Raw genomic sequence first — 15523 nt, 5'->3', positions numbered from 1 at the left:
ACATTTCCATCGAAATGGTTCGTTTTTTGTTCGGAGTTTGTTATGTGTGCACTATGGATTTAAACTCTTCGCTGGCAGTCTGGTAAATAATTAACACAAGACCTTTTTAAAATGTATAATATCGATACAAAAAGTTGCCTATGCTATTTCAGAACACACGCTGAAAATGCATTTAAAATAAAAAGCAAAAAGCGTCTGGATCAATAGATATCATCACTGCAGCACTATAAAAGGCGTCTGGTGTATAAACAAATATGTAGTTACATACCTGCTGAGGAAACGATCACGTCAGCAAACGTGTTGAAAGCCGCCGTAGTTCATACGTAGTAAGGTTTCGCATCCGTCCGCGGGGAGATGAAACACTGACCTCTCAGCCTGACAGATTTAACGGGAGCTAACATACGTTGCGAAAGCCTTCATTGTATTTACATTAGGATTTGTATAACACTTCTTGCAAGTATGCATAAAGAAATTTTCATCCACTTAATGTAAATCTACACTTTTTATTTCGCATATTTACTTCTAGTTTTGGCAACCGATGTTTTATAATCTGCATTTGACACAAATACTTACAGTGATGCCGACTATGCACAACTTCACAGAAGGCTACGATTCCACATGCACTAGATAGCCAGTCCTTTTTTTTATTATTTGTTTACTATTTGAACATAATTCGTATCACAGAAGCGACTACTGTGTCGTCGGCACATGTCCAGTAGCTTTGTTCGTTGGTTTATGGACGTTCTTTGAATCACAATACTTTTGCGTGAAACTTTTTTTAAATTTTTTTTAAAGTGCTAACAGGAATATTCTTTGCGCATTTTCGTATCAACTAGTTGACAAAAATCGTTGATATCGTTTGCGTATTGTGTCGGTAAACAATCTCTAGTGTCAATAAAATCCGTTAAATACTCTACTGCGACCTATCAGGGTGATAGTGGGGAACACCAATTACATATTGCATTTGTGTAGGAGAATTCTCAAATGCGAAATGGAAATTCCTTGAAGGAATGATAACCGAAATCATCTACGAAAGAGATCCCTTATAAAACACTCGTCCGAATGGTTTAGCAGTGTGGGTCTGTTAACTAATTGAGAGAGAGAGAGAGAGAGAGAGAGAGAGAGAGAGAACTATTTGAATCGTAACACACTTTTTCAACTATTACAAAACCTCCTAAGAAGCTCTTTACAAATTCAGAGAAAAGACGCAGGATGCAAATCCTAACTTCTAAAAATCTGATCTTAAACGTCCTGAAACGACCCAAGAAATAGGACTTCCTCCCACGTCATCTCACACAATGATCTTGACGGCAAAATAGCAGAAATTCGGCTTGCATGGAGGCAAAGCAACAGTTGTTCTTTCCGTGCATCACGAAGGGCTGCTTATACAAATCCATGGCCCTGGCTCGATAAGGAATTCTAAAAATATACTATCCGTGTATCCTCCTTTATACACAGTATGTTTTACGCTAACAGTGATTACACCGGTGACGGGTGAGAGATTAACGACGCGTACAGTGTCTCCCGCGCATCATCCAGGAATGGAAGAGTAAAAGTTTCAGGTAATACCTATTACGCACCGTGGGTTGTATGTACACGTAGATGACCGTGGTCGACGATTTTTATTAATTTTACCCACATTTCGATAATAAAGCTGTCATTCAACATACTATGGAGCAATGCTGTCGCCTAAATTTAGTGACTTGATAGGGGCCAGAGGTGACGTGTTTCTCTATTCTGTAATCAGTCTGTTTGAATATTAAAAAACGTTAAATTTTTGATCTCAAACCATTGCCCACGCACGCGGTGAAGGCAATTACGAAAAATTATATGTACAATTCTTACTCAATATAACACAGAAAGAATTCATGTCGCGAAAGTATGAAGCTCTAAAGAATGGTATGTACAGTCTGGGACAAGTAGCTTTTTCTCGATTAGATTTAACTAGAGAGGTTGGTGCAGCGTATGCCCCGAAAATGCCAAGAAACAGAGCTTCAAAGGCATGTAAGTGACATGAATTTACGCCGTTGTCAAGAATACCTGTTTACTGCGGCTAATGGCTTGATGATTATTTGATTCCCTATAAAAGCCATGTGCAAAATGCTTTCGTCCAGCTGTTACCTTCAAAGGATAGTCATTAAGTTTCGTGTATCACTTCGAAGAAGACGACAATTGAATCGGTGACTACGAAACTTTGTGAAAGTGTTAGTCTTTTTCCAAATACTCACTTTTGAGTGACACACATTTTTGCCAGTGGTGGATGACTTGGCGCAGCCTTTAGTTGTGGAAGTCCGCAGTTTGGCTTTTCAGGAAACATACAGCCTGGATAATCACCTCGTCATTGTTCTGGAAACGGCAAGGATATCTTCATCCAGGGAAAGAGGAAGAAGTCCAAAGAAGGGCATCTCGTTTTGTATTATCGCGAAATAATGGAGTGTGTGTCGCGGATATGATATACGAATTGGAGTGAACAAAGGCGTTTTTCGCAGCGGCGGAACCTTCTCACGAAATTTCAATCCCCAAAATTCTATTCTGAGTGTGAAAATATTTTGTTGGCGTTCACCTACATAGGAAGAAATGATCATCATAATAAGAGAAATCAGAATTCACGAAAAGTTTTAAGTGTTCGTTTTTTTCCGTGCGCTGTTCGAAAGTGGAATGGTGGAGCAGTAACGTGCTTCTATGAACCCTCTGCCAGGCACTTAATTGTGAACTGCAGCGTATTCAGATGAAGTCACTGTGTGACTTGTTCCGTGCAGAATGAACTAGGGCGTTGTCGCAGAGCAAAAATATCCCCTTGGACAGCTTCCCGTGGTACTTCACCTTGACAGTCTCCCATTATCTCGACAGGAGTTTTCGGTATTATGCTCCTAGGAATTTTTGCCTCTTTTGAGCTTAATCTGTTAGCACCACATCATGGCAGTCCCAAAAAACACTTTGCATCACATTACCTGCTGACGGTAGAGTTTTCGCTTTTTTCGGCATTGGTGAAGCCACATGTTTCCACTGCTTGATTGGCTCCTCACTTATCCATGGTGGTTAGGAATCTGAAGAAGTCATCTGGATTGACCTGACACAGCTGCAACATTTCTGCTGCTGTGTGTTTTTGAATGGATGGGAAGAGTAGTAAGCCAGCGGCGACTTCGTTTGTCACATCAAAAATAAAAGTGCAAGATGTAGAAACCGGTCTGTGATGTTCGCCTCCATTGTTGTTCGCCGGTCGTCTAGCACGAGGGCAATTCTCTGTTCTTCACAGAGAGAGAATCTGCCGCTTCATTCTTCTCCATGCAAACTCGTTTCACCATACTGGAAGCGTCTGCTTACCGAACCCCATTGTCATGTGAAGGTACATTGTTGCCGTACAGTTCAACCAATTCACCATGATGTGTTTGAGCGTTGTTCACCTTCAAATACAGAAAACGAATTACGGCACCATATCCCACTTTATTAAAGGGCTGCGCCATTTTCAGTTGGTTTATCTAGCGGCGTGTCATGGCAGTGTGGCACGGATAATTCAGTGTGTACCAGGACTGAAGCAAGTATACAGGGTCGGTTCGAGAACATTTTTCCCACGCAAGCGACTTACCGTATGTCCTTCCCTCCCGCCTTTTCCTCGTACATCTTCACCCCTGTCAGTTTTCGCTACTAATTGCATTATGCACTGTCTACAAATCTTACTAGCACCAGTTGGTTATAATTAAAGTGAAACTACTCACGGAGGTCCAGTGTTGGTTGCAGTTTTCGTATGGCGGCGGAACTTGGTAGATATGCCAAGCGAAGCAATTTACTCTGGAAAAAGATTGGTTCCGATTTTGACCACCAGGTGCAAATCTGACGCTGTGCGGCATCTCGTCGACATCTCCGATGCCACTGTTGAACAAATTGTGTAAGCGGCTGTTAATAATAATGTGGTGTCACCGCCAGACACCACACTTGCTAGGTGGTAGCTTAAATCGGCCGCGGTCCATTTAGTACATGTCGGACCCGCGTGTCGCCACTGTGTGATCGCAGACCTAGCGCCACCACAAGGCAGGTCTCGAGATACGATAGAGCACTCGCCCAGTTGTACGACGACATTGCTAGCGACAATACGGACAAAGCCTTCCTCTCATTTGCCGAGAGTCAGTTAGAATAGCCTTCTGCTAAGTCCATGGCTACGACCTAGCAAGGCGCCATTTGCCTTACCTAGTTTGAGAGTTATCGTATAAATGTCTCAAGAAGAGCTTTGTAAACCAACAAAGAATAAAGTTAAGTATATTCCAAAGCTACGTATTTTCTTGATAGCAGTCATAACGTATCCTGTTCCAGACTTGACGCCAGTCGGCGTGTGTGTACGCGGGCCTTTCGGCTCCCTTCTCAGTGTGGCGTAACTAGCTTGTTACGCCACAACAAATAAAATGACCATTATCCCTTTCTCACTTTTTTGACTTCCTCTGACCATGTCCCGTTCCTAATCCAGTATATATGGATACATTTATTAATGTCTTTCTTGCATTCACAGCACCAGATTTGCACCTGGTGGCCAAAAATTGGAACTATTATTTTTCCAGTGTAAATGGGATCCACATTAACACAATAGAATATTTACCAAGTTTCGCTGCCATACGATAATTACAGGCCACACTCGATCACTTTCAGTAGCTGCACTTTAATTACAACCACCTGGTACCTGCAAACAAACAAAACGTTCATTACATAATTTTATTTATTTCGAAGTGATGATTACAACTCTCTGACAACACCTTGCACGAGCCTTCCGTGACTTCCTTACATTAGTGAGTTTCTTTGAAACAGACTCGGCCATTTTTCTGTCTGTCTTTGTCAGCCACTTGCGGAAATGTGATTAGGATTTAACGTCCCATCGATGACGAGGTGATTAGAGATGGAACACAAATTAGGTATGTGGAAGCAAATCGGCCGTGACCTTTCAGGGAAACTGCCCCTGCATTCGCCTTGAACGATTTAGCAGAATGAAAATAAATCTCAATCTAACCAAACAGAGATTTAAACTCCCTCTGTAGATGAGTCTTCAGTGCGTCTGACTGCCATTTGGGAGACGCGGGTTCGATTCCCGGTATTGCCAGGGAATTTTCCTTTATCCAGCCTCGTAAGGGCAACTCAGGATATTCTCGAACGATTAGTGGCAATTCCAGAGTCAAGAAACACAATAACGATCGGGAGAGCAGTGTGCTGACCACATGCTCCTCTCCATACCGCATCCAATTACGCCATTGGCGGAGGATGTCACGGAGGTCGGTCGTGCTCGACTGGCCCTTATGCGGCCAGAATGTGGAACTTCACCGTACTTTACCTCCCGAATAGAAGTGCAATATCGTACTACTAAGTCTCCTTGTTCGTTAGTCACTTGTGCTATGTCTCTCGTGACCATGAGGACGGGTACATTACTCTCCCTTACTCAGAAGTTTACACTCTTTATCGCAGTTTACACTGTGTAAATTACATATGAATCGAGAGAAAACTGTGGTTTGTTGAAACTTGAAGTTTGCATGTCAGGTTTTCTCGAATGGGTAGCGAAATTCCTACGATACATTTCATACTCTGTAAAACAGTAGACAGTCCCGCACTCAGCGAATGAGAGTCAAAACATTAAATGAGACATACATCCTCTTCATGTGCCACGAGAGTGCGTAAATATGCTTAAAAGAAAAAAAACTAGCATTTTGCTAGAACATGCCGAAGCCGTTCTAAGCGTCGTCACCATACATTCGTACACGCTGTCTTCAGAATTCCGTCCCTCTCTCTCTCTCTCTCTCTCTCTCTCTCTCTCTCTCTCTCTCTCTCATTATACATTATTCTTGGTCACTTTGCAATACATCAGTGCTGTGGTACAATATATGTACTTATTTATCTGATAAATTCCTACACAGTAAATCTCGCTAATGTATCTTCGGTCTTGTGCCGTCATAGGTAACGCTGTTGATGTCGGCTGATGACAGATGTTTCGATTCTGTGGCAGAATTATTCTTTTCGTCTGTTCTGCAGATTGTTCTTAGGTTTCAGAATTCTAATCACTTGATCGACACAGAATAATGTATTTTAATTTCAGAATAGTCAAGATGCTTGATATTTGAAGTATGGCGTCTTTTTTCGCAACCTTTTTTCAGAATGAGGTTTTGACACCAGTGAGAACGTGGAATTGTCATTGTCGTTCGCATTTTCAATTTCTTATGGGAGATTCCTCAGATTTACGAAACTTTGTTCAGATACAAAAAAACACGAGTGGAACATATCTGGTTCAACAACAACAACAATAATAATAATAATTATTATTATTATTATTATTATTATTGTTGTTGTTGTTATTATACCAACTGTCTAATAGGAAAACCCAAAAACGTTTCAAACTTTTTGTAGTGGGCACAGTAATGGGCGCAATTGAATGTGCACATTTGAAACCTTGATTTCTGAGGCAAGGTCCTTTAAACTTCTTTCAGCCAACTCTGTATGATATTAAAAGTATTTTTTTTTTTTTTTTCGCGGGATATCTGTAGGATTAAAGTATGCTATGGAGAATGTTAGTGTACTGCAGGTCTCTTTTTTTCTGTTCTCTGCATTACAGTCAGAGCTTAATTTTCATTTGTTCTAGACTTACGCTTGACATATCCCGCTATTATTGCTGCACTTACTTAGGTTAAGTTGGCCCTAATCGCTGTTCAGTTTTTCCTCATTTAATATCGATGACTTTCTTAACAGTAACAAATGCCAGTGTACAAACTGGAAGCCTCATTAAACTATTATTGCTCACTAACAAAATACTACATTTTAAAGTAGTGACGCTAATAATACTGAATTAGATACATACTGTAATTCCTTGTTACGGAAAGTAAGTTTTGCCTAGGGTAAGGCATGCTAGTTGTTTCCTGATAATCTAAGAGATAAAGAAACATGTTTACAGTTTTTTTTACTGGGACTTTGTGCAGTTAAAACGCACACTTTAATAACAGATATATTATGATTACTAAAAATATACTTAAAAATCATCCTTATCCACATTCTCGATATGAAATAATCTGATTGACTTCGGCAGCTTGCGTGAATTATTTAATAATGAAACTGACGATGAAAATTGATGAACTACATACATTGAGTCCATGAGAGCCTTTTTTTCTTCCCTTGGTAATGTCTGCTTCCCTAGCAACTGTGTTTCACATTACTTTGGCACCTTACACCAATGAGCAGATTGCTTTATAACTGCGTATTTCAAAATTTACTGAGTTGGCGTGAATATGGATGATGCCGTGGGACCTATTGGAGTGACAATTATTATTACTGCTGACAGAACAAGTGACTTAAGAGAAATATCATTTTACGGGAAAAAGCTATAATTGATAAATGATGTGTAGGATGGAGGTAGACTATGGAAATCTTAAGTAGAACCTAGTTGCCGTATTTATTCTCCATTTTATGTTAAAAAAATTAGCAGCCAGTGTGTGGTTGTCACGAAGAACAGGAGAATACTTTTATCACATAAATGCTTATCCTAAGAGTAATGTGCAGCTCTAATAGACGACTTTTTTTGTAATTTTGTGTCGATCATATGCTGAAGATAAAAGTTTTGAGTCTGTACAGTTTTAAATGATGGTGCTTTCCAAGAGAAAAAGAAGTAATAATATACCTCAGAATTAAGGATGTGGAAAATCGAAGCAATTGTTTGTTAAACTTTATTAATTCAAGGCGGTTATACAACCTTACTGAATTAGAAGAACTGCTCTTTCTCTGACGAAGTAGCGCAGTGGTTACGGAACGGAACTAGCATTTGCGAGACAAACCAGATTTCGGTTTTTCGCGATTTTTTCCTAAGTCAAGTCGATTAACTCCCGTAATCCCGGGGGGCGGGGGAGGGGGGGAGAGAGACTTTATGCCCATATTTTGAAAATATTGTAATCTTGTCATTTACTTTATATTTTAAAATTTTGAAAAAATATTTATTGTTTCTAATGAATTCTCCTACCTGATTACATGAATATTTTAAATGTTTCACGTAAACTTAAGCCAAAATTTTAACTCTAAAGTACTGGTAGTGGATGCCACTTTCCCCAGTGAGTCATATTCAGTTTTTTCGTGTTCAGCACCTTACATAGGTATATATCTCTATAAAAGGATATTTTGAGTGAAAGTCAACAACAATTAACGAAATCTGCATTTTTAAAATTCTTCTCAGGTTGGACGTAAAGTACCCTCTCCCCCTTTGGTAATGCGAGTTACGGAAAATTCTTTGGTATTACTAGAGATAAGGCGAATAACAAAATGATTTCTTCGGAAAGGACACAACCGAATTATTTCCCTATCCTCGAGTAATAAGAACTTGTGAACCGTTACTAATTTTCTTGGCATCAATGTGAAGTAACACACTAATATTTCTTCGTTCGGGTGAATTTCCTGGGAATGTGACTGCTGAAAGTAAATTATGGATTATATACCACCTCCTGTTGTAACAACGCCACATTTGTATCAATTAAAAGCGACCTCCCTGAGGACCAGTCACAAGCAGTAGCTAGTACTATCTCTTACTTGCCGCTTTCCAGCCATCGGAGGCACGCTGTAGTTACTAGGAACAAACTTTCAGTAAAAAGATAGAGTTTTGTAAGAGAAAGTTTATTTCAGAACGTCATTTCAGGAGCTCCATGCGATTCCGCCTTTCCGTATCAAGACATTTGGAAGGTGATGATAAAATCTACTGACACTGACGCTATATGACGAGCCGGTTCCTTGGCTCGAGATGGTGCAGTTTAGACAGAACTGTCATTCCTGCAGTTCCGAAGGGGGAGAGAAAATATTACCTGGCTTCTTCGTTCGACCTTGCTGGTGGATACTTGTAGATAAAGTAAAAACACTCTGTTGGGGGATTAGTAAAACTTAATCCCTTAGCAGGTCAGGCTAACTCGTGGTTGGCCTGTAGTGTGGTTGTTGGCCCAGTCGTCGTATGAGCCGGTTTCGGGAGTGGCCTGCTTTCTCGTAAAACCTCCTGGCGGTGGCGCGGATCCTATCTCGGAGCGGCAGGATCCCGGTGTCCTCGTAGAGCCGGCGCGTCGAATAGCTCCTTGGAAGATGCATGGCAGGCTTCAGAGCGCGATTCTGTATCAGCTACAGTGTCACAATGTGAGCATCTGCAGCTTGTCCCCAGACCACGGCCACATACTCTAACAGTGGGCGAACCAAAGTTAGGTATAGCGTGATGCCGTGTTGCGGTGACGACGACGACGACGACGACGACGACTGTGGGTTTAGCAGCAGATACAGGGCGCGAAGGCGTCCTATTGCTCTCCCTTTGTCATCACGAATGTGGTGCTTCCAGGTAAGCCTGCGGTCTTGGGTAATCCCTAGGTATTTGGCTGTCCCACTCCATGGGATAGGTTCTCCCAGGATTTCGACTGGCGGAAGCCCTGGCGGCAGGAGTCTCCGGGTGAAGACAACTGCCTGGCTCTTCGTGACGTTAAATTTTAGCCGCCACTTTGTTGCCCATTAGCCGCGTTGGAGGCGGTTTCTAAGCACCTGGGCGTTCATGCTGCGAGTGAACAGGGCTGTATCACCCGCGTACAGCTCCAGTTCGACGCCTGCCACGTTCAGAGCGTCGACAGTGTACAGGGAGTACAGCATGGGGCCGAGTACCGACCCCTGCGGCACCCCTTCACTTATCTGCCGATCTGTAGACATACCGTCGTCGGCCCTCACGTGGAAGATTCGTTCAGACAGGTACGACCGCAGTAGCGTCACGTGGGATGTCGCTATGCCATGTTCAGAAAGTCTTAACTCGAGACCGTCTTGCCACACCGAGTCAAACGGTCGGGAGACGTCGAGGAACACTGCCCCAGGGAATTCCCTTGTTTCCAGTGCTCTCATCGCCGGTTCTACCACTTGCAGGAGCTGGTGGGATGTTCTCCTCGGAACCCGAACTGCTCGTCCGGGATTATGCCCTCTATGCTGAATCAGTATGATTATGCTGAATCTGTTTTCTCACGTACAGCCTCTCGAAAACCTTCGAGAGGGACGGGAGCAGGATGATGGGTCGGTAGCTGGATACCTGGCGTGGGTCCTCGCCGGATTTCAGAATGGCATCCACATGTTCCCATGCGAAGGGGTGGAGATCTGATCGGAGGATCTCGTTGAAAACATCGGCAAGTAGCCGGTGTATTCCCGACAGAAGGTTCTTCAGCAGGAGGTTTGTGACGCCGTCGTTGCCTCCAGCCTTCTTGGGATTCATCGAGTGAAGCTGTACAGCAATTTCTTCCTACGTTATCCGCTCGATAACGTCGCCTTCCTCCCTCACGGCGCCGGAGGTTCGTAGTTGTTCGTGGACCCGCCGTAAGTGCTTCTCGTCGATGACGTTGGCCACCGGTGTGAAGTTCGCTGCGAACGCGTCAGCCAGAGCACTGCCTTTCGCGTCCGGGTCGCTGGCGAAGTCGTTCCCGACCTGTAGGGACGGTATTCGCTGTCGCCGGTGTAGGAAGGATTTTACCATCCTGCACGCAATACGCCGGCCGATGTGGCCGAGCGGTTCTAGGCGCTTCAGTCTGGAACCGCGCGACCGCTACGGTCGCAGGTTCGAATCCTGCCTCGGGCATGGATGTGTGTGATGTCCTTAGGTTAGTTAGGTTTAAGTAGTTCTAAGTCTAGGGGACTGATGATCTCAGATGTTAAGTCCCATAGTGCTCAGAGCCATTTGAACCGTTTCTGCATGCACTGCCGTCCTCCGGATTGAGCATAGACACAAGGTCTGCCCAGTCCTGGTTCCGGCGTTGCTCGACTGCTGCCTTAATTTCCCGTCTCATGCGCTTTAAGAGGCGCTTCGTGTCTGGTTGGCGAGTGAGCTGCCATTCACGAAACAGTCTGTTCTTCTCGGTGATCGCGGCCAAAATATGTCGCGGTAGCTGACGCGAGAAGTCTTGCGGCCCGTGGCGATGTCTCGGCGTGTCTTCATCTGCTGCTCGGGGTATTCTACGGGTGAAGAATGCTAGGGCGGCGTCTCCCCCAGCTCCGTGGGGTTTGGCGCGTCCTCGAGGAGCTCGAGGGCTTTCGTCCGAAAGGGCTCGGTATCCAGCCTGCGATAGCTCTCAGGAAGAGAAGCTCCGAACACATCGAGGCCAGAGATGACCGGTACGTGGTCGGAAGACAGGACGTTTCGCGTCTCGGCGGTCGTGAATTGCCCGATGCTCTTTAGAAGAGCAGTATCGAGCACGTCCGGTTGTCCCCGTGTGGAGAAGATCGTGGGGTCACACGGCCCCAGTGTTTTAGGTTAGGTTAGCGCCGTTACGATGAACGGCGCGGGAGAGGCGGCGCCCGCTGCGGTTGACAGTTCAGTTCGCGAGTTCCATATACTTGAAACGTAACTTCTTTTATACTCACCTTAGTCCCAGTTTCACCTTCAGAAATGCGCGCCCAAACACACACACACACACACACACACACACACACACACACACACACACACACACACCTCGTATGAGTGTAACATTTATAAACGAAGCTTTGTACCTTCACCTTTTAATTGAAGTTCGGGAACCCATCCATCTGTGATAGATTTCATAGTTCTGTTGCAGACAATGGGCAGATTAACACAAAACTTAAGAAATAAAGTAAATTTGTTGATAAAATGCAGGACCGCTTTGTGACTTAATTGAAGCGTGTCTTCACTTCATCCCTGCAGAGATATCTATACATCTTCAATCATCTGAAACAAAAGCTACGATTCTTCTTGCCGTGTACATTCAGGTACTGCAGCGAAGAGTGAAGTGCAAAATTTCTTCCCTGAATCTCTACATGTGTAAGTGCGTATGAGTAACGTTGATATAAGGTGACCTCACAGATTAGGAGAGACCTCGAATTGTATTTCAGGTTTCCCAAAACTTGCTAATAAGTCTTGTTTGTGTATGTGTTGGAGTGAAGAGGTAATGATCTTACGCACCAACTGGTATGGTCAGTAATGTAGCTGAAAGAGCCAAATTTTGTTAACTGTGCTATACACAACAAAACTGATGTAGATAATTCTTTCCTGGGGTAGCCCGCGCGACGACTTTACGTCAAGCAGGACTCTCTCACGTGGACCTCGCATACTCGTCATCATCGATTCAGTGCAAAATGGAATGAGGTGAAGAGATGATGAAACTTACCAGGTGAAAAACTTGCGCCATCGAGTTTCAAAGACAGTTCGATAGTTTGTGTTGAGAGAAGTAAAGATAACTGTTGACACCCAAAGTCTATGATAAGCGAAGAGAGCACTACATTCACAGGAGCTGTTTGTGTGTACTCCTAGGAATGTATATCTCAGAAAATCTTCTAAATTCTTCGCCCACGCGAACCTGTTACTCGGATGTCGCAGATTTGTGGAGGAGAACATAATTTAGTTTCAGAACTTGGGCAAAAAATCATGACAGCTTAGCTGTGACATTGAGCAACACTACTGTCACCCTATCTGCTTTATTTTTCTCCTCTGCTTTACTGATTCATTAGGTTGTCGTGAAAAAACAATGCCATTACATGCAGTAAAATCGATAAATAAGATGCTATATTAGTCAACCCTTTAAGTATTGTGTTAAAAACAATGCAGACAACTCTAAACAAATAACCATTATTTGCTCATGCATGCCACCACTGATGGTAAGAATGACTAATGAATTAAACAAGCACCATTGAATGTAAGCTGATACCATAATGTGCATGGGCATCTATGCTACGTAAAGCGGAATGTAGTTTTACTTGGTGTTTGAAGTAATGCATTGCCAGCTATCATTTATGTTCTTTGTCATTCTCATGGAGACACATACAGCAAATCTAGCAATGTACTTCTTTCAAAAGGACATAAAGCCAAGTGATACTACTTGCGGTCAAGTTTGACAACGGAGTTACACATATAGTGTGACAGATAACGGATTTCGCGAATAGTGTTGCAAATGCATGGCTATCTCTTGCATGATATACACAGTACGGTAGAGATACAAAGCACACATTATAGTTCTCAAGCCCTAAACTTTTTGTACCATTTGCGGGAGCAAAACTACAAGAGAAATTGTAAAATTCATAGCTTCTGTGGAGTAAGGAATTACTCTGTTTATGTGGGCGTTTTGCAGTCTTATGCTGATCTGATAGTTTCCTGTTTAATTCTGTAACACTGAATGAAACAAAGTTTGTTACTAGAAATAAATAAATACCCAGGAATAGTCAGGCACGCTCAATTGTTGTGTTCCAAACCAGAGTTCTTCAAGCAGGTAGAGTACAGAGCACTGTCAACTTCGGATAGTGCCAAAGTTCGTTTTTAAATCCGTAAAGATGTATACGTTGATTATCGTCTGCCGTTCGAATCCTCTGTCATTGATCATCATCATCTTACGTCTAGATTACCTACATCGGTTTGCTGATCATGGGGACCTAGGTGAAGCAGGGCTAGTGCTCACTAATCTGTTTGACAAATCTGGAGCGTAAAGACCACTATGCTTTTAAAACATGGAAGTAATTATTCGATTTTTTAAACAATGTGCTCTGTATGTATATGCTTCTAGTACACTTGTACAATTGATGATATTTTCCAAAATGAAAATGATGCTAGTTACGACGATCATATTAAAGGGATGTGATGGTTGTGTGTTTTACACTAGTTTTTGAAACTACGTTGGTGTTTGTGTATAGTTGTTTGTAATTTTTTTTGTTTGGTACTTCTTAAAAGACAACACCCTGAGTGATGTCCAGGCTTCCTAAAGTGTAGTGGTACGGTTTACCAGGAGGCCCTCTTTAACATAACGTAACGCAACGCAATGCAATGCAACGTGGTGGCGGCGGCGGCGGCGGCGACGACGACGACGACGACGACGACAACGTCGACTTCATAGCTCTTCAAAATACACCTAGAAAACATTCTTGAATAGGATTATCTGGTCTTCTGGTCAGCTGAAACAAAAAAAATCATACTGAGCATACACTCTTAGCTATGGTACAGAGATACGTAATTCTCGACTGGTCTTTATCTTCCATCTCATAATCCCCTCAACCAGGTTCGGCCTATTTTGAGCTCAGGTCATATCTGCACCGTGAGATTCACACTTTGCTTGACCATAAAGGCCACACTTTTTTTACAGGAAAAATTGAAGCCTTTACTGAGTGAATCACTTTCCATATAAAGTTTTATATCAGTGCACACTCCACTGCAGAGTGAAAATATCATTCTGGACTTCCCAAATATTTTCATGGCGCAGCAGCTCACTAAAAGGGGAAATGAAAGGATAATGGGGTCTACTTCGCTGTGGGGTATTAGCACATTTTATGGAACATGGGATCATGGCAAGTGGTATAGCAATATTCCTCATGGATGTGTTGAAGGAATGAAGTAGCATGAATCTTACAGCCTTCCTGAGCTAACAGCTACAACTGAGGGTAATTACACTCCAATTTCTGGTGATTACCAGTGGTGTGTAACAGATTGGAACCACATTTCTCTAGCATTGCGTTCCAAATGCATGCTGGACTAGGGGCTATAGTATTGGAAACATACAACCATTAGATAGGCCTAATGCTATAATGAGTATAGTTTTCATAATGAGAATACATTCACCCTTTCCAGTCCAATTTTTTGTACACTACATTCTCCCCAACACTTATTTATTTTACACAGGGAAGGATATAAGGCATTAGAGGTTATACAATGCTGTTAAAAACAATATGAGGTCATTTGACAGCCTTAGTTTCTTTTACACTAGTTTTTGAAACTATGTTGGTGTTTGTGTATGGTTGTTTGTAATTTTTTTTGTTTGGCACTTCTTAAAACATCCTCCTGGGTGATGTCCAGGACTCCTCTTGCATGTTTCACAGTAGAAAATTGTTTCTTTTCTTCCTCCTTTCTGCTTGTGTTTGTTGCAAACCATGTAATCTTCTGTTGATTTTTTTTGTTTTGTTTTCCATTCTGCATTATAAAATGCATCTTCCCATTTAGTCTCTCCTCAGTGTTACGCGATGATCGTCTTCCTCTTCTCTTTGAATTTGTGTTTCTCATCTGGCTGACTAGCTGTCTGATTAGATTTCTTCTGGAGGAAAAGTTAGTGTACAGTTGTTCTCCACATTAGATTTTTTTTCCCTATTGAGTGAAGACTATAACTGCTCTTCACAGAACTTCAGTCAGCCAGAAGAATAATTTTTTCCACCAGTTTCATGACTGCCTTGTAAAGCCATAGCAACCACAGTACTGATTAGCTCTTTGGACTCCTACCATAAATTTAACATATTCCAAAATAATGGTGTGTTTCACGAACTGCAGAGGCTCTATCTTTCTATAACCAATGATCAACTGAATTTGATCTGAGGACAAAATAATGTACTCAGCAACTCTTGTCATGAAATGAAAATGATATAATTTTAATCTCACTTTCTTTGCCACATAACTCATATTTAGCAAGTTCGGTCTTCTTCAAATTACTTGGAAAATCGTTCTTAGAAGATGGAGCTGTTAGATGAAATTTCATTTTGTGCAATTCCTGAGCAAGTTGAGAAATTGTATAGAACCTTTCAGTAAAGATGTGAT

The 15523-nt window shown here is 42.4% G+C and overlaps 1 protein-coding gene across 8 annotated transcripts in view; it reads left to right on the top strand.

Moving 5' to 3' along the window:
* The window catches only part of LOC126470071 (F-box/LRR-repeat protein 2), a 269884-nt gene that overhangs the window by 188397 nt on the left and 65964 nt on the right, over positions 1–15523 (top strand). The window lies entirely within an intron of this gene.

This window comes from Schistocerca serialis, chromosome 3 (genome assembly GCF_023864345.2).
Source record: "Schistocerca serialis cubense isolate TAMUIC-IGC-003099 chromosome 3, iqSchSeri2.2, whole genome shotgun sequence".
In the NCBI taxonomy this organism is placed as follows: Eukaryota; Metazoa; Arthropoda; class Insecta; order Orthoptera; family Acrididae; genus Schistocerca; species Schistocerca serialis.
The sequence above is the reverse complement of the archived record's forward strand: the minus strand, read 5'-3'. Positions and strand labels throughout refer to the sequence as shown.